The 26,782-nt window shown below is 42.7% G+C and overlaps 1 long non-coding RNA gene across 1 annotated transcript in view; it reads left to right on the forward strand.

The window, feature by feature from the left end:
- The first annotated feature begins 495 nt into the window (after nucleotides 1-495).
- The window catches only part of LOC146821085 (uncharacterized), a 95,456-nt gene continuing 69,169 nt past the window's right edge, over nucleotides 496-26,782 (forward strand). The window contains exon 1 of the long non-coding RNA XR_014962660.1: nucleotides 496-531. This is a non-coding gene — a long non-coding RNA (uncharacterized LOC146821085). The remainder of the gene's footprint in view (nucleotides 532-26,782) is intronic.

The following is a 26,782-nucleotide window of genomic DNA, read 5'->3' on the forward strand; positions in this document are numbered from 1 at the left end:
GCTGTAACGAGTCAGATCAGTTTGGAGTTAAATCATTAAGTATAACCAAACCTGTTATTTTAAGCACATAGAAACTGCGAACTCTATGACTGCTTTATAAAAATAAGCAATATTCATTGCGGTTATGTCAGGACAGACACCAGTTCAGGGCTTGTGTTGATATTTAATTCACAAATAGTATGTTATCGCATTCTTTTGTTAGGGTAGAGTGCTGTCAAGGTGTTGTTCCCTACTGACTTCCCTTCCACTCACCCAAGCAACAGCACCTCGCGCAAGGCTTCCACCAATGAGCAACGGTCTCGTCGAAGGACAGCGGGGAGGGAGCGCGAGGGTCAGGCCCACTCACGCATTGTGCTCTGTGGCAGGTGACCACTCCTCCAGAACAAAGCGCGGGTCAGGGCTCGAGCGCGCCCTTTTTCGCGGGCCCGTGTACTCCACTCCTCTCAAGCTGTCTGTAGAGAACCTGCCATTGAAGCTTTATGTCGACTAACCCAGGCAGAAGTAAGGGTACACAAAGCGGCAGGATGGGAGGTAGGGCGAATTCCATTTGTCCTTTACCCTTTGTAGCGCTTTCCTTCTGCTTTGTAGCTCATCCTTCCAGTGGGAAGGTTTTTAGACTCCCTTCCAACGCCCCCCCCCCTAAAAAGTTGACAAGATGAATCAGCCCGTGGAGCTCAAACACATGCTCAGCTTAAACAATCCCTTTGGTGTTATTAACAACTGTCCCTGCCTGCCCGTTGTTATGCTAATACAGATTAGACGAAATTCTGTCCTTTCTCTATTGAACTGGCAATTGATTTAAACCGATCCACTTTTTTGAGTCGGTAGCGCCCGGTGGGCATAAATGCCTTGGGCATCTAGGAACAGAGAGCAAGGACCCTTTTATTGGCTGCCGGCCTACCTGCGTCATACAGAGGGCAACCCGTGTCTTATTTTGGAGCTTATAGTAAAGTTGCCTTTTAGTGCTCCTACGTGATAATGATGCACTCATAGACAACCCATTATGCAGTGGCAGTCTGGCGTTGTAGTTATGTTCAGACGAACTTTCTATTGTGTAGGCATTTTTTATTTGCATACAACTTTGCCTTCTTAGGAGGGATCTGTACGAAATTTGTCAAAAAAATATTTATCTAAACAGGGTGCGGAGAGTGAGAGAGGGGAGTTTTTAAGAGCCAGTGTGAGTGCCACCTCCCTACAACACAAAGTAAGACTGACAGGCTCTAATTCGGGCAGAAAAATATTTCTTTACCTTTCGCAGGCCGCTGATGTTTCCCTTAGAAAGATTAATGGTATTTCTGTTTAGAAAAAAAAATATTTAAAAAGGACACAACCCCTCAGACACACTAGGAGGCCTGCATCATCATGGGAAGTTCCAGCACCAGCTGGTGCTAGATGGACTCATACAGAGGTAAATCATTCTTCTTTACAAAGTAGGGCATGTCAGTCTTATTTTGACATGTAAACTAAAAGTGTAATCAGCTGGGACCGGGCACTGCAAATTTCAGACACTTCAGTGAAAGGGAAAAAATAGATTGTTAATAAAGTTGTGTTTTCCTATTTTAGGCTCCATAGGAAATTTTGCTTGGAGTGATAGCAAAAAAAACGCCGTCAATGATGAACTTAACTCATAGAGCCAACTTTTGTTGCTTTGGTATATATGTTGGGCGAGCTTGAAAGTGTTAATACTTTTGTATATGTTTGTGGTTTAAAACCGTGATTCAGGGAATGATGAATACTGTCAATCATATTTGATTTTTTTTGACAATTTTTTTTGCCTGGTGAAGGGCTCTGTGGAATTTTTTTTTGCCATCTTGAAAATTGAAAATTGATTCCAGATCGCGATTTTCATGCTGGGGAAATAATACACTTCATGGGGGGCACTATGAGAGGTGTCTGGCCCTGTGAATGCTGGGGGAAGACTCAAAGGCATGGAATACTCGAGTACCACAAGAGCAAAAAATTCTGAAGGCAGCACGTTATTTGCAAGCTAAGACACGCTCAAGCAAGCAAACATTTGAAACAGTGGAATCTGTTGCCATTTTCATATCCGATTCAATTCTTGGCCTTCACAAAGTGTAAAAAAACCAGACAGAATGATCATGAGGCCGAGCGATAGATAGAAAGAGACAGACAGAGAAAAATATCAGTGAAGGGAAGAGCCAAAGACGATGTGCAGCGGAAAGTGTGCCCTGCACGGATTGGGTGCTCGTTGTGGTTTGGGCACAGGGAATGGCCACTGGAGTCCAGACCCCACTGCCCACGCCTCTGCGCACGGCCTGCAGAACATCCCCGCAGTACATAGCCTGTGACCTACCACCACTGCTCACAAACAAATGACATGCGCAGCAGGGATGGGAGCCCACAGTGGTTTGGGCACAGAGTCAGGCCACAGTCCATGCTCTGTTGCCAATCCTTGTGCTATGGAAGCTAGATATATCTCCAGGAGTTCAGCTGTAGCTTTATCCTATCCGGACTACGGATTGTGACTAGCCAGCTGCTTCTAATTAGGTCAAGGGGGCAAGTTAGTGCTTTAAGATGATTTCTCATGGTACAGATTTAAATTTTCACTCCACAGATATGTCTGTGAGAGCACATATTAAATTTGTCCCTAACTTACTCTGCATATTAAAATTAGTCCTGAGTTACTCCGATTATATGGTCTTAATAAAATACTTGACATCTTTCGGCACATATTGGAAGGTGGGCGTCAAGGTACACCTCATCTTCATCCCTTGGACTTACTAAGCTGCTTTCTTCTATTCTGTTTATGCACTCTCACCCCAACATAAAGAGTCAGAGGTTATTGGAGTGTGTTTAGAACAGTGTTACAAAAACCTATATACATTAAAAAAACTAAAAAAACTTTTCCTTATTACTAATTTACTCAAAATATACAGCTTAAGTGCCCTGAGTTGCTCGGGTAAGAAACACACATTACAACTGGCACTGAGGGTGTTGCCTTTAGTGACTTCTCAAGAGACACACATGCACATTGTTTCAGAGTTACCCTGTTAGTGAATGCAGAGTAAGAATAGCCATGGGCAACTCTATTAAGATACAGATTAATATTTGCCCTGAATTAATATTGGCCAAATATTCTGTCATGGGATGCACATTGATGTTGGCCGGGGGTTACTCTGTTAGGTAAAGCATATTAATATTTGCCCTGAGAAAGGATCTAATTTACAAGGCCAGTACACCGCCGGTGTGTCACTTTTATTTGAGACACTGGCGGCGCAGTGTGCCTGCCTATATTTACAAGGCCACGTTAAGTCACCCTGTGTAACTTTTCATGGCCTTGAAAATATGGCCCCCTTTCACACATTACTCTGCATGAAAGGGGCGTTCCATGGGTGTTGCTGTGGTGTTCCCACGCAACATCCATGGAACCTGACACATTACCAGGTTTACACATTTTTGTAAAGCTTGGAATGCGTCAGATTCCTACGCCTCCCCAAGGGAGGCATACGATTGGCGCAACGAGGAGAAATACTTTAATTTCTCCTCGTTTTTAGGTCTCGCCTGACCCAGCATGCGCTGGTCTGGCGAGACTTATTGAGAGGGCTCCAAAAAGTGCTACCAGGCCAGCCTAGAGCTACAGTGCATGTGCGCGGGCGCATGCGCCGCGCTTTACCGCGATTACTTTCACTTTCGCGGCCGCTTTGATGTTTGATCGCGATTGCGATCACTTTCGCGGCCGCACGGGCGCTCGGCATAGCCAATACGTCTCGCTTTTGGGACCTTATAAGTATTTAGTTATGCAACTGTTGCATGGCTAAACACTTATAAGGTCACAAAGGCGAGACCTATTGGCTATGCCAATGCTTGTTTCCTTTTTCTATGGGTGCTGAATTCTCCAGCATGCATAGAAAGAGGAAAATGTCATCAATGATTGTTTATGGGCAGGAAGGTGCTCCTTATTGCACAAAAACAATCATCCCTGCAATGCAGTCACCCTTGCAACATGACACAAGGGTGCCTGCACTGGCTCATGGTAGCCAATTCTGCGCCAGCAGAGGGGAAAGAACATGGATGTGTCATATTGTTGTTAATACCACGTATACTTGTGCTTTTAAAATGACGCAGCACGGCGCAGCAAAATGGCTTCCAGCGCGCCGCATCATTTTTTTTTATAAATGAGGCCTTTAGTCTTTTAGAAAACACACATTAATAATGGCCATGAGTTACTCTGTTAAAGTACGCACATTAATTCTGGACCTGAGCTTATATTGGCCAACTTACTCTGTTACAGCACTCCCAATACCGCCTCGTCCATCCCTTGCCTCCCTTCCTTACACATACCAGGCATCCCTGCCTCACCAGTCAAATATTGATCCTGAATACATCTTTTAACTCATGGCAGTGTGAATTGTCACAACGTGCATTTGCTATAGTATGCAATTTGAAATCGGCCTTGAGTTACTCTTTTATCATGCCCATTAAAATAGTCCACAAGTTACTCTCTCAAGGTATGTACATAAATACTGGCCTTGAGTTAGTCTTTCAGCACGTCTGTTCAACTGGTCCATAAGTTATTTTGTGAAGGTACGGTCCCTTGAGTTAGATGTTTTAACGAATGCCCTGTATTACTCCGTTAAGATTTGCACATTAAAACTAGTTTCCAGTTACCACAGGCAAGTTAAAATGAAATTATGATAACTTACATTAAGATGCATACATACAATTATTACAGAATAACTCTAAGATAAGGCTATGATAACTAGTGATATATGGCCATTAAAATTATAATATCGCTGAATTATCCTATTAGTTTTTAAATGAGTAAAGAGGCAGATTTTAATGCGTGAATTTTAATTTATGATACACGCATTGAAGAAGCCACCAATATTAAGGATTCCAGAAATTTCCTTTGATGATTTCCTAATAGCATTTTCAGACCGTGTTTTCAACATTCACTGGTTGCTGCCTTCATATTTGGCCCTGAGTTACTCTGTCAAGATAAACACATTACACATGGCGGGTTCGCTCTTATAACATAAGAGCCCCTGATTTTCCAACAATCACGCTGTCGTATAACGCCAATAAACATTATACGACAAGCAGGGCACATGAGGGGGGGGGGGGGGAGCAGTGAAAAGTGAGATGAATGTGTATTGGTAGGAGTACTAAGTCAGAGAAAACACAATATTGTGTAAAATGAGTAACATTTTTGAAGACTTTCAAAGCACAGTGTGTGTGTGCGTTTTAGTCTGTGTTTATGTAAATATTCCCTGTGAAATCCGACACACACCTCATCATATTGAACTCAAAGAACCTGTACCCGACTATTTTAAATACATATATTTATTCGGGGGTGTAACACCCCACTTAAGCTACGCCCCCCGGGCCCCAGCACCAGTACAGTCTAAATCTTCCAGGGTTGCATCGGAAGCCCTCAGCATGGCGGAGGCCTGCTTCATTTGCCCAGAAAGCATTCGTTCACCCTTCTGATTGGATAAGCATGTCATTCGCCGCAAGAAGCTCGCATCACTGAAAATCCTCCCCAGAAGGGCTCTTTGTCATGCACCTCCGATTAGTTAACACCTCTCTTAAAGCTCCAGTGGGAACTTCAAAGCCTGCCGTCCCACCAATTTCCAAAGCTGTGACTAACTGGCACCAGTGAGCCCCCCGCCCCGCCCACCTCCAACAAGCAGGTCGAACAATCGTATTTGGGATTTAAATAGACTGACACTTTCCAGCTAATCTGCAGTGGCCATTTCTTTTATAATGTTCTCCCATGTCCCCGTGGGTTCCTGTCTCCCGCGCGGAACTTTTTTTGTCGTTTAACAGATGTTAGCACGTTTCTCTCATTGTAATGTACTCGCTTACAAGGCCACGTTTAAAGTGACAACCTCGTTTGATTATGTAGATATTTGCCTGGGACCACTGAAGTTTAATATATTATGTCACGCAAAAAAGGACCTAAGGTACGTGAGGAGGTCCGTGTGCAAAAATGCATCAAAGACAGCTCGGCCAATGATCCCTGCATGTTGTGAAGTTTGCTCATAAGTCTGCCCCAAATTGGAAAGGCTGAGACACTCATGGGAAATGACTTAATCTGTCTCGAGGACCTTCTTCTATTTCAATATTGCCATGATTGACTATTGTGTTACCTGAATCCAGGGCTTTAAGTGGGATTCAAAAACCGAGGGGTCTCTCAAAGGACCGTGGCCAATGTAATTAAGGGTGTGGCTAGAAATCTGCGCTTAGCATAGTGTGCCGCCCATCTGGTACTTTGCTGCTTCTGTCAATCCATTTATATTATTCAACAAGTAACATTACACCTACAACAAGCCAGGACTATTGGCTTTGCCAATGGTTGTTAGTTGCACAAGATAAATAGGCAACAACTATGGCTTCGTTGTATATAATATTGAAAATGCTTCCATCTGAAATTATGAGACTGACAGAACTATAACGAGTCTCTTTGAAGTTACTACCAAGGCAGGGGAGGTTAAATTAACTGTATTTTTAGACATGCATCATTTCGCGACACGGTAATTCAGTTTAACTAGCAAACCGGACGTTAAATTAACTGCATATAAGAGATAAGGACAAATACGTATGTCATAGAAATTGTAAATAACAAAATGTATGTATGGGACACAACATCTCACACAAACCTTTCATTCATATTTTTAAAAATATATGGTTTCTAAGATAACACACATACATTTCCAAACCATGTTGTCCTTTACACCATTGGGCACATTTGCGTCACACACATTTCAATGAGTACTGACTGCTTTCACATGACTATATGGCACAAGCATTTTCTTTTGGGTGTAATGTCTTTGGAGCTTTGAGGCTCGGCGCACTAACTTTACAAATAAGATTGGTAAGACATCCTTTGGTAATACTTCATAATGATCTAGAAGGCAGTGCATAGTGAGCATGCCCGCTCAATTTAACTTTTCAGTAGTTGACACATTTACAAATCTTCTATTCTTATTTTCGTTTATACCCACTTGCATAATGTCAGCGAGCACGCTGCCGTTTGAACACTCATCGTATTACACTCTTTTACTTCTTTTTTTTTTTTACCTACTAGGACTAAGATCGGTGCACCCTGCATGTTAATAGCACGCTACTTTACATTGTTTGGCACTCTATTTTTACCATATGTAACATGTGCTTAAGATAGAACATCCACAGTTGTATCCTCTTTGACTACTAGGGTATGGCTAAAACAAATATTTTGGACTACACTAGAGGCAATAAAGAAGATCTACCTTTCTTCCCAAAAATGATTATCTGGGGGTTGGATCTCATGTATGCTGCTGCCTGGAATTGCGGGTGCTGCTGGGGCTTGAAAGCAGTGGGCCTCGCCTGACGCAGAGGACTGAGAGGTGGTTGAAGGCAACCTGGGCCCTGGGGGACGTAGAGACTGAGGCGGTGGTGTACCCCCTAGTGCTCAAGTCCATAGTCCCGGCTACGGACAGAGAAAGCCCAGCACAATGCGGCAGTCTCGGAGGAAGCTGTGCGGGCCATGCCCCAAAGGAATCTGGAATACCGGCTCCGTTGTTGGAATCAGACATGGAGTGATGTAAGGTTGGTGGCCTGACCTACTCTGTCCACTGCAGCAGCTGCACGTTGGTGTCATGAGTGGACTGAAACCTTGTTAACAAAGATGGGGGAAAGTAGAGTTTAAACTGCTTTTGTGGCTTAGAAATGTATTGGTGCTTTTGAGAGCGACAGAAACATATGTATTTAAATGATATCATCTTGACCGTGCTCACATTTAAAATATTTTTTATTGGGTAAATATACTGAAATAAGTTACTTGGATCTGCGTTTCTCACTGCTTTGATAATCTGAGGTGATACTCCATTCTTACCGCTAGCCTCCCGCTCATCACCGTTCTTCCTAAACGTGGCGCCATTTTCCAACCTGCCGCGATCAGAGAACGGCAGTCTTTGATCAATGCACTCATCGCTGTTAGGCTGCCTTCTCGTGGGTGTGTGTATTCCATTGCCTAGTGCTGTAAAGGGGCGTGTGTTTACGTGATAGTGTGGCTGTGTGTGCAGTTCGCTGGGAAAAGGAACAGTCATTTGACTGAAGTTACCTCTGCCTTATGGAACAAGCCGGCGCCAACTTATTTTACTCTGCGGAGCAGACTGCGCATGTGCCGTGTGTGGCAAAGGGAACGAGGCTGCATGCACACGCTCATCTAACGGTCTCCCTCTCCTTTTTCCACGTACTACTGCATCATTAACGATGAATAGACCACGCATCGAAGAGCGACACACCAACACATGGCAGGCGACACAGTACGGTGTCATGAGACAGAGTTTGGAAAGCTCTGCTTGTGAGGATCGACGGGTCAGTAGGTTTTATAGAACGTAGCATGAGTTGTGACTTCAGCTTAAGAAATTTATAAAAATCTAAGGAGTCTAGATCAATTTGTGCTTGAAGCTCGTAGAAATGCAAAGGGAGTTTCCCTGTAAAAAGGTGTTTGACTAGGTTTATGCCATTTTATGACCATTTTTCCCAGAAAAACATCCCTCCATCTAGCCTCAGATAAGGGTTGTTCCAAAGAGCGGTTAAGTTGGATTTGTTAATTTTTACCGCAGACAATTGATCCAGGCGTAGTAGAGCTCTTTTGGTGTTTTGAATAATATACTTAGAATGGGGGGTGGAAGAGATATCCATGGTTAAGAGAGCAGGTAGTGGAATTTCGTTAATGATTGATCTTTCTATTTCCCCCCATACTGGAATGTAGTCAGAGTGGGGGAAGTTGCCAGTTAGCTCCTTGCTTGCAGAGATACGCAGTTTGATAGTTCCTGACGTTTGGTAGGCCCAGACCTCCTTTATCTTTGGAGAGTTGAAGTTCTTGCAAAGAAATTCTGGGTCTCTTACCTTGCCAGAGGAACGAGTTGAACATTTTAGATATCTTGGCCAAGTAGTCATTAGAGAGTGTTATTGGTAACATACTGGTTAAATAGTTCATTAATGGGGTGATCATCATTTTCAGTGTCTCTGCTCTTCCCCACCAAGATAAAAATGTTGGTGACCATCCATCTAGTAACGTTGTGATTTTTTAAAAAAGAGCATTCTCATTGGCCTGTTGGGTGGTAATTAGGTCTCTTGTAAAATCTAATCCTAGTTTTTTGATACCATTTGGTTGCCATGAAAGGCCTGAGTTACCGATTATTTCCTTGCCGCCAAGATTGTTTAGGAGCTTTACCTCTGTTTTGTCTTTATTTAGTTTGTGACCAGACACCGCAGAGAAATCTTCTATTGAGGGCATAAGTGTGGTTATAGCGTTCTCCGTGTTTTCGGAGAGGATTAACATGTCATCAGCGTATGCTGTTATTTTGTCCGTGCATTTGTTGAAGTGTATTCCTGTGATCCGGTTGTTGTTCCGAAGTTGGTAAAGGAACGGTTCCATCGCTAGTAGGAACAAGGAAGGGGAGAGAGGACACCCTTGCCTAGTGCCCTGTTCTATCTTACAGGAAACAAAAATCGACACCAAACAATTCAACTCACTCAAACAGATTCTACAGCGAGGTTACTGGCTCTGAAGCTATAGGTAAAAAGAACGGTGTCCTTACTTTCGTGGCCAAAAAAGCCAACAAAGACCTCGTATCAAGCTCTACCGACACATAGGGAAGATGGGTCAGAACGAAGCTAGTAAAAGACAACACAGAATTCTACATCACAAATATCTATGCCCCCAATAGGATGACTTGGCATTCTGGGAAAATCTCAGTAAGCAAATTGAAACAATTCCAGATTTAGCCATGCATATACTAGCAGGCGATTTTAATCTACCCATGGACCTAGCCCTAGATAGGGACTCACACTGCCCTTTTCGTGTCAACAAGTCACACAAAGCCCTTATCAATCTATGCAACCGTTTTAAATTGTCTGAGACTTGGAGGATACAAAATCCCACAGGTAGGGAGTTCACTTTTTATTCACCTCCACATGATTCTTACTCACGCATTGATTATCTGCTTATTTCGAGCAATGTTTTGCCCAGAATAGACCAAATCTTCATTGACCCGAGAGTGATCTCTGATCACTCATGTATTAGTTTGTCCATAACTGGCCCCAAGCCTTTTAAAAACAATCCCTCTGGAGATTCAATAATGAGGTATTAGCGGCGGAATCAAACAGAAAAAGTATTGAGAGTGCAATACAAAACCACCTCACGGTAAACAAAACAGGAGACACATCGGACCTCACAAGATGGGAGGCACTAAAAAGCACTCTAAGGGGTGAGATCATTAAAATTTGATCTGCCACGAACAGGGACACTAACAGTAAACTTGAAAAGCTAGAAAAGGAGATTTCTACTCTGGAAGAAAAGCATATTATATCCAGTGAAATCTCTGTTTTGAATGAATTAGTGAAAAATAAATAAAAGTATAATAAAATATTAAGTAACAGCGCAGGGATTTGGATTCATAAGCAAAAAAGCATCAAACGTTGTGAGTCTAACAAGGCAGGGAATAGCTTATCTTCCTATTTAATGTTCAAACTACAAAATAATACGATTAAGAACTTACTACACCAGAAGGGAATATCTCACTCTGACCCTGACAAAATAGCAGACATTTAAAAAGATTTTTACAGTACATTGTATAGAAAAAACCAAGACTTGGGAACCGTTAAAGCTCAAGCCTACCTAAACAAATGCAATCTACCTACCCTTTCAGAACAAGACAAAGATGACATTAATGGCCAATGTAATCGAAACACGATAAAAGCCCTTAAAGTAGGGAAGGCGCCGGGGCCTGACGGTTTTAACGCTACATTCTATAAGTCATTCTCCTCAGCTTTGATTTCCCCTCTTCTAAACATGTTTAACAAATTCAGTGAATCTGGCCAGATTAACGGGTCACCTGCAGAGGCTATCCTAGCTGTGATACCGAAGGAAGGAAAGGACCCAGCACATCCTAAAAACTACAGACCTATATCACTGATTAATATAGACTGCAAAATCTACGCTATGATCCTTGCTAAACGTCTCCAAAAACATTTACCCAAACTTATTCACCCCTTGCAAGTTGGATTTTTAAAGAACAGACTCTCTAGCGATGATAATCGTATTTTATGTCACGTCCTGGAGAAAGCCAAAATAACAGACTCCCCAACAGTGGCGATCACGTTGGATGCAGAAAAGGCTTTTGACAAAATCGATTGGTTCTACCTTAAAGCATCACTCTAAAAGTTCAATTTCAGGGACAATTTTATCTGCATGTTATGGCACTGTATTTTAACCCTTCTGCCACAGTTAGAGCAGGGGGATGCCTCTCCTCCTCTTTTAAGCAAGAACCGGGCACTCTGCAAGGGTGACCTTTCTCCCCTTCCTCACTTCTATTTTCAATCCATTCTTTTGAATTTAAATGAAGAATTTCTTTACCACCCTCCATTCTTAGATTCTGGCATGTGAACTTGGGACAGACAGCATTACTGTTGCTGTAACAGGGGAGGAACATGGCGGCAGGCTGACGCTGGTCGCGGGAGCTCGGTCCCGAGGGGAGGGGTGCTCACGTTTTTCCACGTTATGAGGAGGTTTTTCTTCCCGGTTAGAATGTTCACTGAGACTGTAGAAGGGAATTTTACCTTAAAATTGCAGTTTTTATTTCGTGGAGACATCTGGGCTGGCGGATGGGTCGAGACATCGGGTGTAGCCGAGAGTTTTGGTGGAGCGTGGTTTCGGCTTTCTAATGGCGCACTCATGCTGCTGCGGCTCGGGCAGGCTTCCGAGTTGTCTCCGTTAAAGTCAGCACAGCCGCGGGCATAGACGGATGAAGAAAGCTCTGTGGAGGATTGAGAGCTGGAGAGGGCCGTACAGAAGAGAAGGAGCTTAGGGCACTGGAAGCAGAACATGGTTCCCACAAGCAAGAAAAGAAGAGTGAGAGCTGTAAGTGAATGCAGCAAATGTCGCTGGAACAAAGATCTTTTGTCCAGGTACCTTTAACTTTCTCGAGTGGAATGGTTACGACTGGGGTGGGGAAAGACAGCAACTGCTAGGGTGCTACTTTGCAAAATCCCGTAATTACTTCAGAAAGTATCTCACCTCCACGAGAATGCCCTCAACTGCTAAGTAAAAAATAGATATCAGTTGAGGTCAATGCCAGATAAAAAGATAAGGAGCCGCCCAAGGACCAAAATTCTCCCTTCCAATCAAAAAAACATTAATAGGCACCTGTAAGGCAAAGCGCTGTAGCTTCAAAGAAGGTGCCGCATTGTTGAAACCTTTAGCTTTGCTTAATTCTTTTTTTATACTCATAGAGCAGGCTAAGACACGCCAGCTGACGCTGGGAAGTCAGGCATGTGTGAATAAGGAGGGGGGGGGATCAGGGTATTGTACAAGGGATTAAATGGATCCCATTGCCACTAGTAATCTCGCTGACCTAGACGGGAAGGTGCAGCAAGGCGTAACGGAAAGAACAGAGGTGACATATACTTTAGAAGTATCTGAAGAAACTAGCCAACAAACTCTGAAAGGAAACTCACAAACTGTAGCTAGAGCACAAGATCCTTTAGAGAATATATTGTTGAATTTGAGAATTGATATAATAAAGAAATTCGAGAGATCAGATGTAAATCAGACAGGCATAAAAGAAAAATGTGCGGTCCATGAAGAGAAAATAGATGACCATGTGAAATGTACATCTACTTTAGAGAAGAATCTGAAAAAAATAACAGTGACTGTGAATACTAATTCTCGGGACATTGAGGTCTTGAAGCAACAGAATAAAAATCCTGTGTGAATACTTTGAAAGGTTGGAAAACCATTCAAGGTGCAATAATCTTAGATTATTGAATGTTGCAGAAGGTTCAGAGAAAAGGGATGTAAAAGAGTTTGTCTGAAGAATACTGAGAGGAGATCTTGCTCTATAGACCAGATGTGAACCTAGATAAGGAGATCCAAAGTGTTCATAGAGATCCATTTAAATTAACTGCTAATAGGAAATCCCCCAGAAAAAGTCTTGTAAATATCCTTACCTATGTGGTAAAGGAGTTGACCCTAGGCCATTTATTGAAGGAGGAAACCCTGAAGTATGAGGACTTCACCTATCAAGTGAGGTCTGATATTGGAAAAAGGACATTATAAACACAGTGGTCCCTGACAAGGACAATAAAAGCAGGGAAAAATGAATATAAACTAGGAATCAGTACTATATTTCTGCTGTCGAGCCAGACAGGATCAATTTAATATTTCAAATTATTAGCAACACAATTGCATTTGTCATTGTTAATGTTAAACGGTGTCTCCTCACATTTATGCTTGTTTTATTTAATGCATCACGTACAAGCATTTAGTTCTGCCTGAGCCTTTGTTTTGTTTTGTTTCGTTTTATGTACACCTCGTTGTATGCAGAATTGTGTCCCCACTTTATCCAGTTTTTTTTGTCCTCATTTATGCGATCTTCATGGTTATAGCAAGCAAGGTCACCTCATGTTCAGTGGAAAAGAGGCCGCCCTTGGATAGTGAGGTAGGACCATGTGTTAAGGACCTACAAATTCTTTGAGTTTACCACCACAGAGCCACCATGATGATTCCCTTGAATTTGTTGATCGCGTTTGTTGGAACCATTGGACATCCCTTCCTACCCTACCACATAGTCTTGTCCCAAAGTTCCCAATACTTCGTACGTTTACTTTCTTCTCTAGATTTATCCAGTTTCCTGAACTTATCAACTGAACAAAGCCAGTCTTCCACCTTAGCAGGAGATGAGAGAATCCAATTTATACACACCTCACGTCTAGCTAATAAGATTAAAGTAAATAATAATAAATATTTCTGTTTTTTATTTAAAACAATAATAGGTTCATTAGTGTCCAAAATGCCAAAAATAATAGTAAAGGTGCATACCTTACTATTGGTGATTAGAGCTTTATCAATAATCTTACCAATTTCATTCCAATAAGTATCAAGGTAAGCACATAAGTGGAACATGAGAATGTCGTTTGCCTTTATCTTGACACTTTTTAATCTCCTGGTTGTTCAATTTAGTTAATCTTTCAGGCGTCCAATAGGACCTGTGCAAAGTAAAAAGATGATTTTTCCTAAGGGGTGCAGAAATTATAATATACCATAAAAAAGTGTAGGATACTTGCCAGAGTTGTTGCAAGTCTTGAGCCAGTAGATATTCTTCCAAATATCGCCTGGTGTGTTAAATTCGACCTCATCCCTCTGAATCAGGTACCAGTACCATTTCGAGATTTCTTTTCGAGCTGGGTCTTTTTGTATTTCTTCCTCCAGATTCCCAATATGATCTGACATTGTCTCTTGTTCTTTGGACCAGCTAGCCAACTGGTAGTATTTGAACCTTGATATTTCTGCATTAGTTCTTTCCTATAATGTGTCCCAGCTTTTTAATTTGCCATGCTCTAAAAGTTCTCCCCATTTCTCTATTTCTGCTCTTTTTAAAGGTCCTGCTAGGGTGTCTTTCAGGCATTCTGATGTTCCCGGAGAATTCCATATTGGTGCTAACTAACTGTAGTACGGAAACTTCAAAATTTTCCTTATCTATGCCATAGCTTGTACTCTGACCCCGGTACCTTTAATTTTTTTTTAAAATACTTAGGGTGGTCAAAGTTATAGAGACAATGGTCATGTTCAGTTACTGCTTTCCAATAGGCGGAGTAAAGTTCATATGGTCGAAAAAGATTCCTGATGATCTTAAAGTGAAAGGCTCTATAGTACATCATAAGATCTGGGCTGGTTATCCCCCTTCGATTTTTCTTTTGGCAGAGCTTTTTCCAGGCTATCCTTACTCCTTTGGGGGCCCAGGTAAAGGTATTTATTTCGCTCTGAATCTTTTTCATCCAGTGTCATTTAAACTCCAAAGGAATAGCATTGAAAACAAAAGTAAACTTTGGCAGAATAGCCATTTTGATAACATTGGCTCTCCCCATAAAAGTAAGGGATAAACAGATCCATGATTTTAATAGCTTCCTCATCTCTTTAACTTTTAAGTCCAAATTTACTTGGGCAATTTCATCAATATTTTTTAGAACTTCTATCCCCAAATATTTGATTTTGTTTTTAGATTCTATCACTGGTGTGATCGTGCTCCAATGCATGACCTCAGTATTATACTGTTGAGGGATTTATTCAGGTTGTTTGTATAAATCATTAAATCATCGGCATATAATGCCACTTTCAAATTCCATCCATTGAAATTGAAAGGAGTGATTTCATGAGACCTCCTTATTATGTTAGCTAAATGTTCTATATAGAGGTTAAAAAGGTGGGGGGAGAGCGGGCATCCCTGTCTAGTACCTCTTTTGATCTGAAAACCTTTTGATAAGCTATAATTAATAAGTAATTTTGCTACAGGAGCTGAGTATATATTCGCTATTGCTCTTGACAAATTTTCACCTAGGCCTTAGTGAAGAATAGCCTCCTGCAGAAATGACCAGTTCACGCGGTCAAATGCTTTAGCAGCATCGAAAGTAAGAACTGCAAGAAGGGACTTTTCCTGGACGGCAATATCGATTGCTCCAATAAGTTAGTGAGTAAGATCATGCAACTGTCTCCCCCTGATGAAACCCTTCTGGTCGTTATGGATAAGTTTATTTGATAATGACCCAAGTCTTTTTGCTAAAATCTGTCTAAAAATGTTATAGTCGTTATTTAGAAGCGATATGGGCGTATACGACTCGCAATTAGGGGGATCTTTGCCAGGTTTTAAGATCAGACTAATAGTCGCGTCATTCCACGTTTTTGGAAGCGGGGAACCTTCTAAATAGATAGTGTTAAAAAGGTCCGCTAGTTTGGGGGCTAAACATTCCTTTAGAGCTAAGTAAAGCTCGTTTGGGGTAACATCAGGGCCAGCAGCCTTTCCTCTTTTCTGACTGTTTATAGCCTCCATATCCTCTTCCGCTGTGATAGCTGTAAGAAACTGGCTCTATATATGCTGCACCAAAGTAAGGTACAGTGTGTATAGAGTCCAAGAGTCTCCAGAGGTTTGGCAGAGGTTAAAGTTAGATAGAACCTTACTCTCTAAAGAGGTAGCTTGAGGGAGCAGTAAGGCAGAATCAGAGGACAGTGCATTTGATGTACATACTCAGTCAGCAAATGGTCTCACACACTCAAGAACTGAACTCTAGGCCAATTGTTTGGTATAAACATATATACAGTTGTTTTATTTCTAGAACCAAGCATGCCTGGTACAGGTAAGCATATAAATACTTTGCAGAAGTAATTGACTTGTTTGAACACAGTTCAGAATTGCAGTATAACTGGTACTGGTTTTGATTACAGGTTTAAGAAAGCAGTTTGTAAGTAACACATTACAGGTATAGTACATTCAATGGGCTTTTTAAGTAAAATGCAGTTAATTACTTTTCAGATTGCTTTTCTAACCACGGGGCTGGATCCTAGATTCAGCCCTGGGACATTTCCTGAAAACAGGCGAGTAAATGCATTTTGGTTAAAGGTATAATTTTTAAGGAATATTATTGTATTTCAAAAGTTGACACTTCAAAACTTTTTCACATAGAATCACCAATGTTATCCTATGGGAGGAAATTCACTTAGCAGGTAAGTTAGGTTATCGTTACTTTTTCTTTTTTTCAGTGCTGGACCCTAGATTCAGCACTGGGACATTTCCTGAAAACAGTTGAGAAAATGCATTTTGGTTAATCGGCTGATTTTTAAGGAATATTTGCAGTGTTCAAAAGTCGAGAAAAAAACCTTTTGAGAGAAAAAGTGTCAATGTTATCCTATGAGGAAAAATGAGTTATCGGTTTCAAGGTAAGTAACCGGTCTTTTGAGTTAGGGTTCTGGGGTTAGACTCAGGGGTCTCCCAGGGTCAGTGATGCACTGTTGTTGCACCTTCAGCGGCACTCGGGCGGCTGGGTGCAGAGTGCTGAGGCCCAATGTTATCCTATGGGGGATAGGGGGACTCCGGTTGGTGGCTGCTGGCACCACGGTTGTAGGAGCAAAGTTCCTAGGGTTAAGCTCAGGGCACATTGGGGACCAAGTTAGCACCAAAGGGGCACCCTCAGCGGCGCTAGGGCAGCTGGGTGCAGGGGGCAGTTTTGAGGTCGGGTGCCCTGTTGAATTCAATGGAGATTCTCCGGGACAAAGAAACACTGCAGGCTGGGGGACGAAGATCTTTCAGGAGTGGCCACCACTTCGAGGGGTAAGTTGGGATGTAGAGGGATGGTTAGGCACCACTGGGTTGGGCACACAAGGTTGTGGGGCGTCGGGTGCAGAGTTGCCTTTAGATGTCGGATTTTCTTACCCACTCTGGTCGCAGTAGGGGGGGTCTCCTGGATTGAGGCTGCAGGCGTCGTCTGGAGGCTTGAGGCAGGTCAGGGGTCGCCGGATCTTGGGTCAGGATCGCCAGGGGGACCTTCTCGTGGTGTTTGTTCACTCAAACACAGGACGGGCTCGGCGGTTGCAGAGTGTGCTGGATTCGCAGTTTCTGGCTGGCACCAGAAGCTGCAGTTCAAACACGTCCGGTGTTCACAGGAGAAATAGCTTGGAGAGTGAATGCAGGCAGGTCCTCTGGGGTTTTCGAGGTTGCTGGCCACTGGACACGCCGGGGTTTTGCAAGAGCAGGTTCGAGGGGAGACAGGCCTTTAGGGCTGGGGCCAAGTCAGTGGGCGTCGTCCTCTTGTTAGCTCTGCACAGCTTCTCATCCTTCTTCTTCTTCTTTTCTTGTGGTTGCTAGATCTGAGGAAGGAAGGTTCAGGGTGCCCCTAAATACTAAATTTAGGGGCGTTACAGGTAGGTAAAGGTAGGGACCAATGGGTCCCTTCCCTGGGGTGGGTACACCCCCTATTCTGACACTCTCCAGTGGTAGGGGGGCAGGAGCCTGTTCCTGGTTGGCTGGGTCCCCCCATCCTCAAGATGGCGGGGACTCGAGGTTGTACTTCGCCCCACCTCCCTCACCTTAGGGGTGGAGTTGGCAGAGGTGGGCACACCTCTCTTCCTCACTTTGGTTTTCCCTCCGAGTCTCCCGCCCAAAGGGGGGGGTAGAACCAGTGGGGACCAGTTGCTGAGTAAAGCAAGTGGCCTGGAGAAGTTCACAAAGGCGGCATGCCTTTGAAGCTTCTCCTTCGTGAACCCTGCCCATCCTGGGGGAGGAGGCTTGGCACCTCGTCCCAGGATGTGCATTGTTTCAGGCCCCCGAGAGCAGCAAACTCTCGACCCAGGGGTCCAGAAACATGTCTGGTGGTGGCAGCCTGCGTAGCCACTCAGTCAAGTCACTGGGAGTTGGTCGAGTTTCAGGGGGCATCTCTAAGATTCCCTCTGTCGTGCATTTTACATTAAATCCACACTGGCATCAGTGTGGGTTTAATGTTCTGAGAAGTTTGAAACCAAACTTCCCAGTCTTCAGGGCAGCCATTATGGTTCTGTGGAGTTCGTAATGACAACCTTCCAGCACCATATAGTCTTAATGGCAGCACTGCACTTAAAGGCCCAGGAATGGACCTGGGCACTGTAGGGATACAGGGCTCATGCACCTGTACCCTCACCACTGGCATAGGGCACCCAGCTAGAGGGGTGACTTAGGTATACCAGGGCAGTGGTTTGTGGGCATGGCACACGGGGATGTGTGCCATGTCGTCACTTTCTTTTGTTCTGCACCCAGATACTCAGCCTTCAAAGGCAGTGTGTGTGTGTCAGGGTACAGGGCCTCATAAGTGCTGCAGTCCTTAGGGGCCTTCTCTGGTGACAGTGCCCTGGGTTCCCATGGTACCATTTACCAGGGGCTGACATGTGGCCAGAGATGCCAATTGGGTTTAGACTTCAATGCAGTTTTTAGGGAAGGAACACCGGCCCTGGGTACCTGATTGGCAGGAGCCCAGGGCACACTCAGTCAAAGTACATCAGCAATTCAGCAAAAAGTGGGGGCATACCATGCAAGAAAGAGGGCACTTTCTCACAATAGCTACATTTAATAATTCGCAAGAATCTACATCCAGCTTAGGAAGTTGTTATTCTCTTAAGTAGAGGTCCACTGCTGAAGCGGAAGGCGAAAGATCTTCCTCATACAGTGATTGAAAGAAATCTACAAAAGCTTCTAATATGCCTGCCTTGTCTACTACTTTTTCGCCTTCATTGCCCTTATGTATTGCCATGATTTTATTTCTATTGGAGCCAGTTTTAAGCTTCCACGCTAGGAGTATTGTGCTATTTTCCCCATACTCGTAATTTGATAAACAACTGGCCTGCCACCTCTTCCTTACCCTATCCTCCAGGTAGAGTGCTAGATCGTATTTCTTTTTTAGTATTTCTCCCATTGCTTTGTTTTGTTCTTCCTCCGAAGTTGCGACTTCCCACTTCCCCTGTTTTTCTAATATGTCAGCCTCTAACTTAGAGATTTCAAGTCTTTTCTCCTTGTTACTACTTATTGCTAAACCAATTAAGACCCCTCTAAGCACAGCCTTATAAGCGTCCCAAATTACATTGCTAGATGTTTCTCCATTGACATTGTCTTTAAAGTAGTTTACTGTTGTATCTCTTATCCTGTCTATAACTTGGTGGTATAGCAAAAGAGTACGATCTAATGTCCACCTTTTCTCACCCTGCAAGAGATTATAACATATGTCTAGCTGGACTAAATAATGGTCTGAGAGGTGGGCAGGCATGTGAAACAATTTTTTTACCTTTTTACTTAAGAGTTTATCAATTAAAAAGAAATCAATTCTAAAAGCATGGCCATATTTATGATTCCTATAAGTACATCTATTACTATGATCCCCTTTGGGTTTCCAAATATCAATCAACCCCAAATCGTCTTTGAGTCTGTTTAACCACTCTCTCATTTTATGGAGATTCAAAGCTCTGCCTGGCGGGTGCCTATCCTTTTTAGGATCTAATAAGATGTTAAAGTAACCACCTAATATGAGAGGTGTGGACGTTGTAATTAGCTTCGCATAAAGGGACTGGAGTGGTGCGGGATTGTCTGTGTTTGGGCCATAGTACCCAACCACAGAGAAAATCTATCTCCCAACTTGATCTTCGCTAAAGCCCATCTACCTCTTGAATCTGCGCTTCCCTCTAATAGTGTTAAATTTGATGAGTTTTTTAATGATAATTGATACTCCCTTGATACTATAAGATTGATTTGTACAAACACTGTTCCCAACCCATTTTTCACGTTTTATGATTTCAAGCCACTCTTCTTTAAGAAGGTGGGTTTCTTGCAGTATCATTATACCGCTCTTTATTAATTTAAGATATTAAAAAAAAAATTGTTGCCTTCTCCTTGTTCTTACCCCGTTCACATTCCAAGTCAAGATTTTGAAATCGCCTATCTTGATAAAAATGTATTATTCTGCATTTTACCATGACCCTGTTTGCTGTATATTTTGCATATCGGACAATATTTTTTTGTCTTTTTTCCCCAATGCTCCCCACCCAAAAGAAATATATTTAAATTGTGCTTAAAGAGAATGAAGAAATCCTTAACACTAACCCCACCCCGGAGAACCCTCCCTACAGTCATTGGACAAACCTAGTTGCCCTGTTTAAGATCTGCTATTGTGAGAGTTAATTGAACTATGTTGGCTCTTGCACTTAGTCATTGCTTATTCCTTTTTGTTTTCATTCACTCTAAAAGCAATTCCACTTCTTTTGGCTCCCTGATATTGTAAGTCTGGTTATTCCACATTATCTTCAAAAGGGCTGGAAATTTCATTTGAACTGTTTCCCCTTCAGCTCTCAAATCTTGCATGTAATTTCCTAGGGCCCACTGTCTGTCTGCCGTTGCCTTAGAGATGTCGGAACAAATTTTATAACTATAGTCATCTTTGGAGAGAGTACCTGATTTCAAAGCCTTATTCAAAATACTTTCCTTTGAAGTGTAAGTCTTAAAATTAACAAGCACTCTCCATGGATTTTTCCTTGTTTTATTTGGCCTAAAAGGGTCCCTATGTATCCGTTGTATGTTTTCATCCCAAAAAATTTTGTCCAACTCTGGGGTAAATTCTTTTAGTAATTTGACTATAAAACTCCTTATGTTATGCCCTTCCAAGCCTTCCGGAATATTCAGCAATCGTAAATTGTTCCTCCTTGAGTTATTTTCCAAGGTCTCAACTTTATCCCTGAGTTCTTTTTCAGTTAGTCTAAGCTTGTCAATATCGTTTTGGCAGAGTTTCAAATCCTCCCTGGCCTGCTCCAGTGAGTTCTCAATAGCCACAACTCTGTCGACAAAGGCATTAACCTTAGAGTCCAGGGCTTCACACGTTGCCTGATTTTTTTCTTGATTTTTTTCAGACTTCGCAAAACTAAGTTTCAGTTCTTTGAAAAGTGACCCCATCAAATCACCAATTTCAGCCTGTGCAGGTATTTCTGATCTTTGATCCTTATTCTTCATAGTCTGGTTTCAGATTATCATCGCTTTCCGGTGCCTCATCTCTTTCTATTTTTATGACATTATCTGTTGCTAATAATTTGAAATATTATATTGATCCTGTCCGGCTGGACAGAAGAAAAATAGTACTGATTCCTAGTTTATATTCATTATTCCCTGCTCTTATTGTCCTTGTCTGGGACCACTGTGTTTAAAATGTACTGTTACCCAAGGTCCCTGACCAAAGCAATTGGGCTCCCTTGTTTCTAATAACATTGGAAAAAGGACAGCGCAGAGAAATTGGGAGCTATGTTCTAGGATAAATGATCTTCAGAAGATGTGGGCCAAGGTACAGATGACATTTCCTGCGATGTTAAGGATTATGTGGAGAAACATGATGCAGAACCTCTGGGATCCTGAGGAGGTCGATATACTGATAGCTCAGATGGAAGTGGCTTCTGATGTTACCTCAAAAATGTAGATGTCACTCTGAGATAGTGGGGGAGAAATAGAAATGAGTATGTAAAGCACATGTGAGGTAAATACGCACCTTTCTTTTCGGGAGGGAGCTCGCGAAGGGCAGACAAATCGCCTAAGGATAGGAGGGGGGATTCCTTGGGGGTTGGGGTGCACAGGGAGTTGGGAGCATAGAGGGAAAAAATTAAATAAAAAGTCCTCATCTCATAATTTAGTAATAATAAGGAACACAGCAAGTTCTGGGGAAATTTCATTGTATAATTGTCAAGTAGGATAGTGTACAAGGAGGGGCACTGGCGTACCAAGAAATAGAGTATGGATAGGAAGATTAAAATAACAACTTGGAATGTCAATAGTTTGAGGGCCAGGAAAAAGCCAGCGATGGTGGCAGAATTTCTTATGGACAGCGGAGCACATGTCATAATGCTTCAAGAGACCAATCTAGAAAGGAAAGAGAGTAGAACTTGTTTTTGTAAGTTACGGTGGGTTCAAGAAATAGTCCGCTCAGACCAATGGGGTAGCAGTAGAGGAGTGGTTTTAGTTATTTGGAAAAACTCTGGAATAAAAGTACTAAAGTATGATACAGACAGCTTGGGTAGATGGTTGGTGGCAAACCTTTTGGTCAGGGATATGCAGATAGTTTGTTCAACGTATTATAGTCCAATTAGTGACGATCGAAAAGCGCTAGATAGGGTGCAATGCCATCTTTTGGAGCTGCCTGTCCCCATTGTTTTAGGGGGAGATTTTAACATTGTATTAAATAGGACCTAGATAGAACATCGTGAGCCAAATATACTAGTATACCTGAGAATTTGCACAAGTTAAAAGATATGATGGTAGAACTAAACTTGGTAGATGCTTGGCTTAGGAAGATGGGTCCCACTAAGGGCTTCACTTTTTATAGCAAAAAATATGGGCACCATGAAAGGATAGATTAGTTTTTGGTTGACTACTCCCTATGTGATGAAGTAGAGTCAGTGGTCCATGGCCCTGCCCTACTTTCAGATCAGTCTCCTGTAACCCTGTCTCTAAGACCTCATTAACAGCAGAGACATTGAAGATGGACTTTAGATAGAGCCATATTGTTGGATGAGATGGTTGTTGCACACCTAGGAAACAAGACAGCTGAGATTTTTGCAATTAATAAAGATTCTGCTAGCCTACCAATAGTATGGGACACCTAAAAGGCATACTTATGAGCCAAAATCAGCTCTATAATGATTAGAAGGAGGTGAGAAATTTTAAACAAAGAAGAGACACTTCAAGCTAAAATAAAGATGAAAGAGACGGAGCTACAGGATGTTGCATTGGAGGGTTCAGCTACGACATCTATCCTGCGAGGAGAATTGGAGGAAATGCAGGCTGCTGGCAAAGAAAATCCAGGATAGAGGGAAAGCTAGTAAGTTGCAACACTTCTCTTATGGTGAGAGATGTAGTTCGCTCTTGGCTTGGAAAGTTAGAGCAGCTAAAACCAGGAATATGATACGTATTTGATGGATTCAGAATCAGGGCTGCCTCTAGCTACAAATACTGAGATCAGAGGAGAAGCTCTTAAGTATGTGAGTAGGTTATAGAAAGAGGACATACAGCCGGAAAGGGAGATAATAGAGTCATGGTTAATGGATAATGATCTACCTTGATTAACAAGGGCACAAGGGGATATATTGAGGTCAGAGATTACAGAAGAAGAGATAAATAACCAGTGCACAAGAATAAAAGGTGGCAAGGCAGCGGGCCCAGATGGTTTTCCATTCTATATATATAAGACAATTTGCAAGAAACAAATTCCCATATTAAAGGCGCTCTTTAATGCAATACATATAAAAGGGGAAGAAGTCCCAGCTTCATGGTCAGAGGCCTCAATAGTTCTAGTGCTAAAACCAGAAAAAGATCCAGCTAAAATAGAATCTCATAGACCAATATCCCTATTAAATATTGATTATAAGATCTTTTCAGGGATATTGGCCTCTAGGTTGGCCGGAGCGGTAAAGAGTATCATCCACCCGGATCAGAGGGGGTTTATTCCTGGGCGTCAACTAAATGAGCTTACGTATTTGCTGATAGGTTCCATTGATATCGCAGTCGCCCAAAAATCTCCCTTAACGGTAGTGCCCGCCGATGCGGCTAAAGCTTTCCATAGGGTGCATTGGGAGTATCTAAGGGAAGCACTTAGGAGCTTTGGATTTCCTCCAAATCTTATAAGTACAATACAGAATTTGTATAGTGTCCCAACTGAATATACCTCTTTTTCCCGCATACCATTTCCCCGCATGTTGTTACAAATGCATTGTAAGAACTCATACCATTACCCCGCAAGTCTTAACAACGACTTGCGGAGGGGGGTGCTGTATGTTGGAATAGTAAAATTTACTATTCCAACTCCAGTCTGTGTGGACTGTAGAGAAGGTGTTGGATTTTAAATCCAACACCTTCTCCCTCCTCCGAAAAGTCGTTGTAACGACTTGCGGGGTAATGGTATGCGTTGTCACAACGCAGTCGTTGTTACGACCACATTGTAACAACATGCGGGGCTACGGATGCGGGGTGAAGGTTGTTTACCGTCCCAACTGCCATAGTCTTGCTAAATGGAGAGCTGTCAGATTCTATCCATATCACTAGAGGTACAGGGCATAGTTGTCCTCTATCCCCGTTCCTCTTTAATCTCTATTTCAAACCTTTTGTTTGCCAGATTAAAGCAGATTTTTCTATTGTTCCATTCAAGTCGACTGAGTTGGAGTTTAAATTAGCTCTGTATGCAGATGATATACCATTGTATACAACAAAACCGCAATTTGCAATACCCAGATTACCTGGTCAATGCAGATAAAACCGAGGTGATGGCTTGGAACTTGGATACAATTAATCAGGGGGTGAAATGCAGAAGCAATACATTAGGTGTTTTAATAACTCAGAAACTTGAGGACATCCCAAGGGTAAATTCGGAAAAAGGTTTGTCAAGAGATAGAGATGCTTTTAGAGAGATTGCCCAATTTGCCACTAAACATTAATGGTAGAGTCAACCTGGTTAAGATGATTGTTCTCCCAAAAATTACTTTTCCGTTTAACTCTATACATCTTAAATTTCCCAAGGAGTCCATCGCTAAACTGCAGGGAAAAATAGGACTTTTTATCTGGGCCTCTAGGGGGATCAGCATTGCTTGGAAAAAACGTAGGAGGAAGCTGGTGGTTGGAGGGCCGGCTTTTCCCAATCTCCAGATCTATTGTCATGCATTCCATTTCAAGAACTTCGGATGTTGGCCAATGAACCAGATCTATCTTCAATGGGAAAACTATACGAGGCAATGCTTAGTGGATTGGGGCAGAGCCATTTCTTGTTCAAATATGGGGATCCGAAATACTTTAAGTTAGGCTGAAAGGTCTGATAAGAACTTAAGAACTTGAGGATACTTTAGAAAGAGCTTTAGTATCCCATAATGTAAATCTTCTGCCTCAATCTGGGATTCCCAGGTACACCAGAATGTTTGGTAGATCAGTTAAGTTGCCCCTTAAAACGAGCTGGCCTAAATTGTTGGGCAGATTTGAGAGCAGGAACTGGGATGGCGGAGTGGCACGTTTCAAGTGCATGTACTAATGGCCAGCTAACAAGATTCAAATATTATCAGCTACAATCATGGTGAGTAACTCAAGAGTGGGTAGAGGAAGAGGAGGAGGCATGTCGGTGATGAAGACAGGCCCCATTAAAGAAGGAAGTATTGGTATGGTATTGGGACCTCTTGAAGGCTGATGATAAGAAATACCCCAATTGATGCTCCATATTGGAAGAGGGAACCATAGAGAGAGATATGAGCCAGATCTGGTAAGTATCCTATACTATTTTATATGCAGCGGTGAAACCTGCCTCACTTCAGAGCAATCATCTGTTTACGACTCATGGGGCCTCTTGGACTCCAAGTAAGATGTCAAGAATGGCTGGGCAGGATGTCGGATATCCAAAATATAAGGCAGTAAAGGCGGATGATATATACATGTTCATGCAATGTCCAGCACTGGCCTCCTACTGGGACACCATATGCAATTTAATCAGTGATATAATAGAGCATCATGTAGAGGTAAGCCCTCAACTTGTATTTTTGGGGATCAGTCCTGATAGATATGTTAGTTTGAACTCTGCTAAAACAAAATTTGCTGTTTTTATGATAATGTTGGCAAGACGAGGGATATGTAAGCTATGGAAATCATCAAATGCACTGTTCTTTGAAGATCTCTCTAAAACCATCAAGTTGATAAATCAGGCAGACATAATGTGCGATCCCTGGAGCCGCAAGAGGGTCTGGAAACAATACACCGATTGGCAAATAACACGGGGGCCCGATGATTAAGCCATGCTTGCTATACCTTTTAGCCTGGGCAGGCTATTATTGGAACTGCAATAATCGTGTGTGGGCGGTCCTCGCCACCCCCCCTGTCTGCTTGGAGGGGGAAACTCACACTAGCAAGAAAGAGATGATGGGGTGAGGACAAAAAAAAGAACAGCATTACTGCCCAGTGTTTCCTGTTGTTGGGCGATGCTGTGAGCTTACCTTGATTGCAGGATACTGAGCAAAAAGGAATGTGCTGCCCAAAGGAGTGGCACTGGCTGTGAGCAGCAGTCATGAAGCACTTCTAATGCAATGCAGCAAATAAACAGACCACTAGCATCTCTGCACCTCAGACACCCCACGGCAGTTCCAGACCCACCAACGCCTAAAAACGTTTCACCATGTGAGGGGAGAGGCAAGGCCTTGGAGGGGATGAGGTTTTGTGCCTGGTGCTGCATAAGAGGCACATCTATCCTTCGACCTGATGCTGCAAAAATAGCTTCTGAGGCTACAACTGATATCTTACAGAAGTTTCAATCCCTTAATGGACATCGGCTGTACTGAGTCTCCAAACACGAGCTGGAACAGGGCTAAAGCTATCATTAGGGCAGCAGGTGCAGTGGTACCAGGATCCAGAGGTCTAAGGGATCCACTACACCCAAATTGCCTCTGTTTTGTTTACTGCCAAACCAGTGTATGGGAGCCCAT

Source organism: Triturus cristatus, chromosome 6 (genome assembly GCF_964204655.1).
Source record: "Triturus cristatus chromosome 6, aTriCri1.1, whole genome shotgun sequence".
Lineage (NCBI taxonomy): Eukaryota > Metazoa > Chordata > Amphibia > Caudata > Salamandridae > Triturus > Triturus cristatus.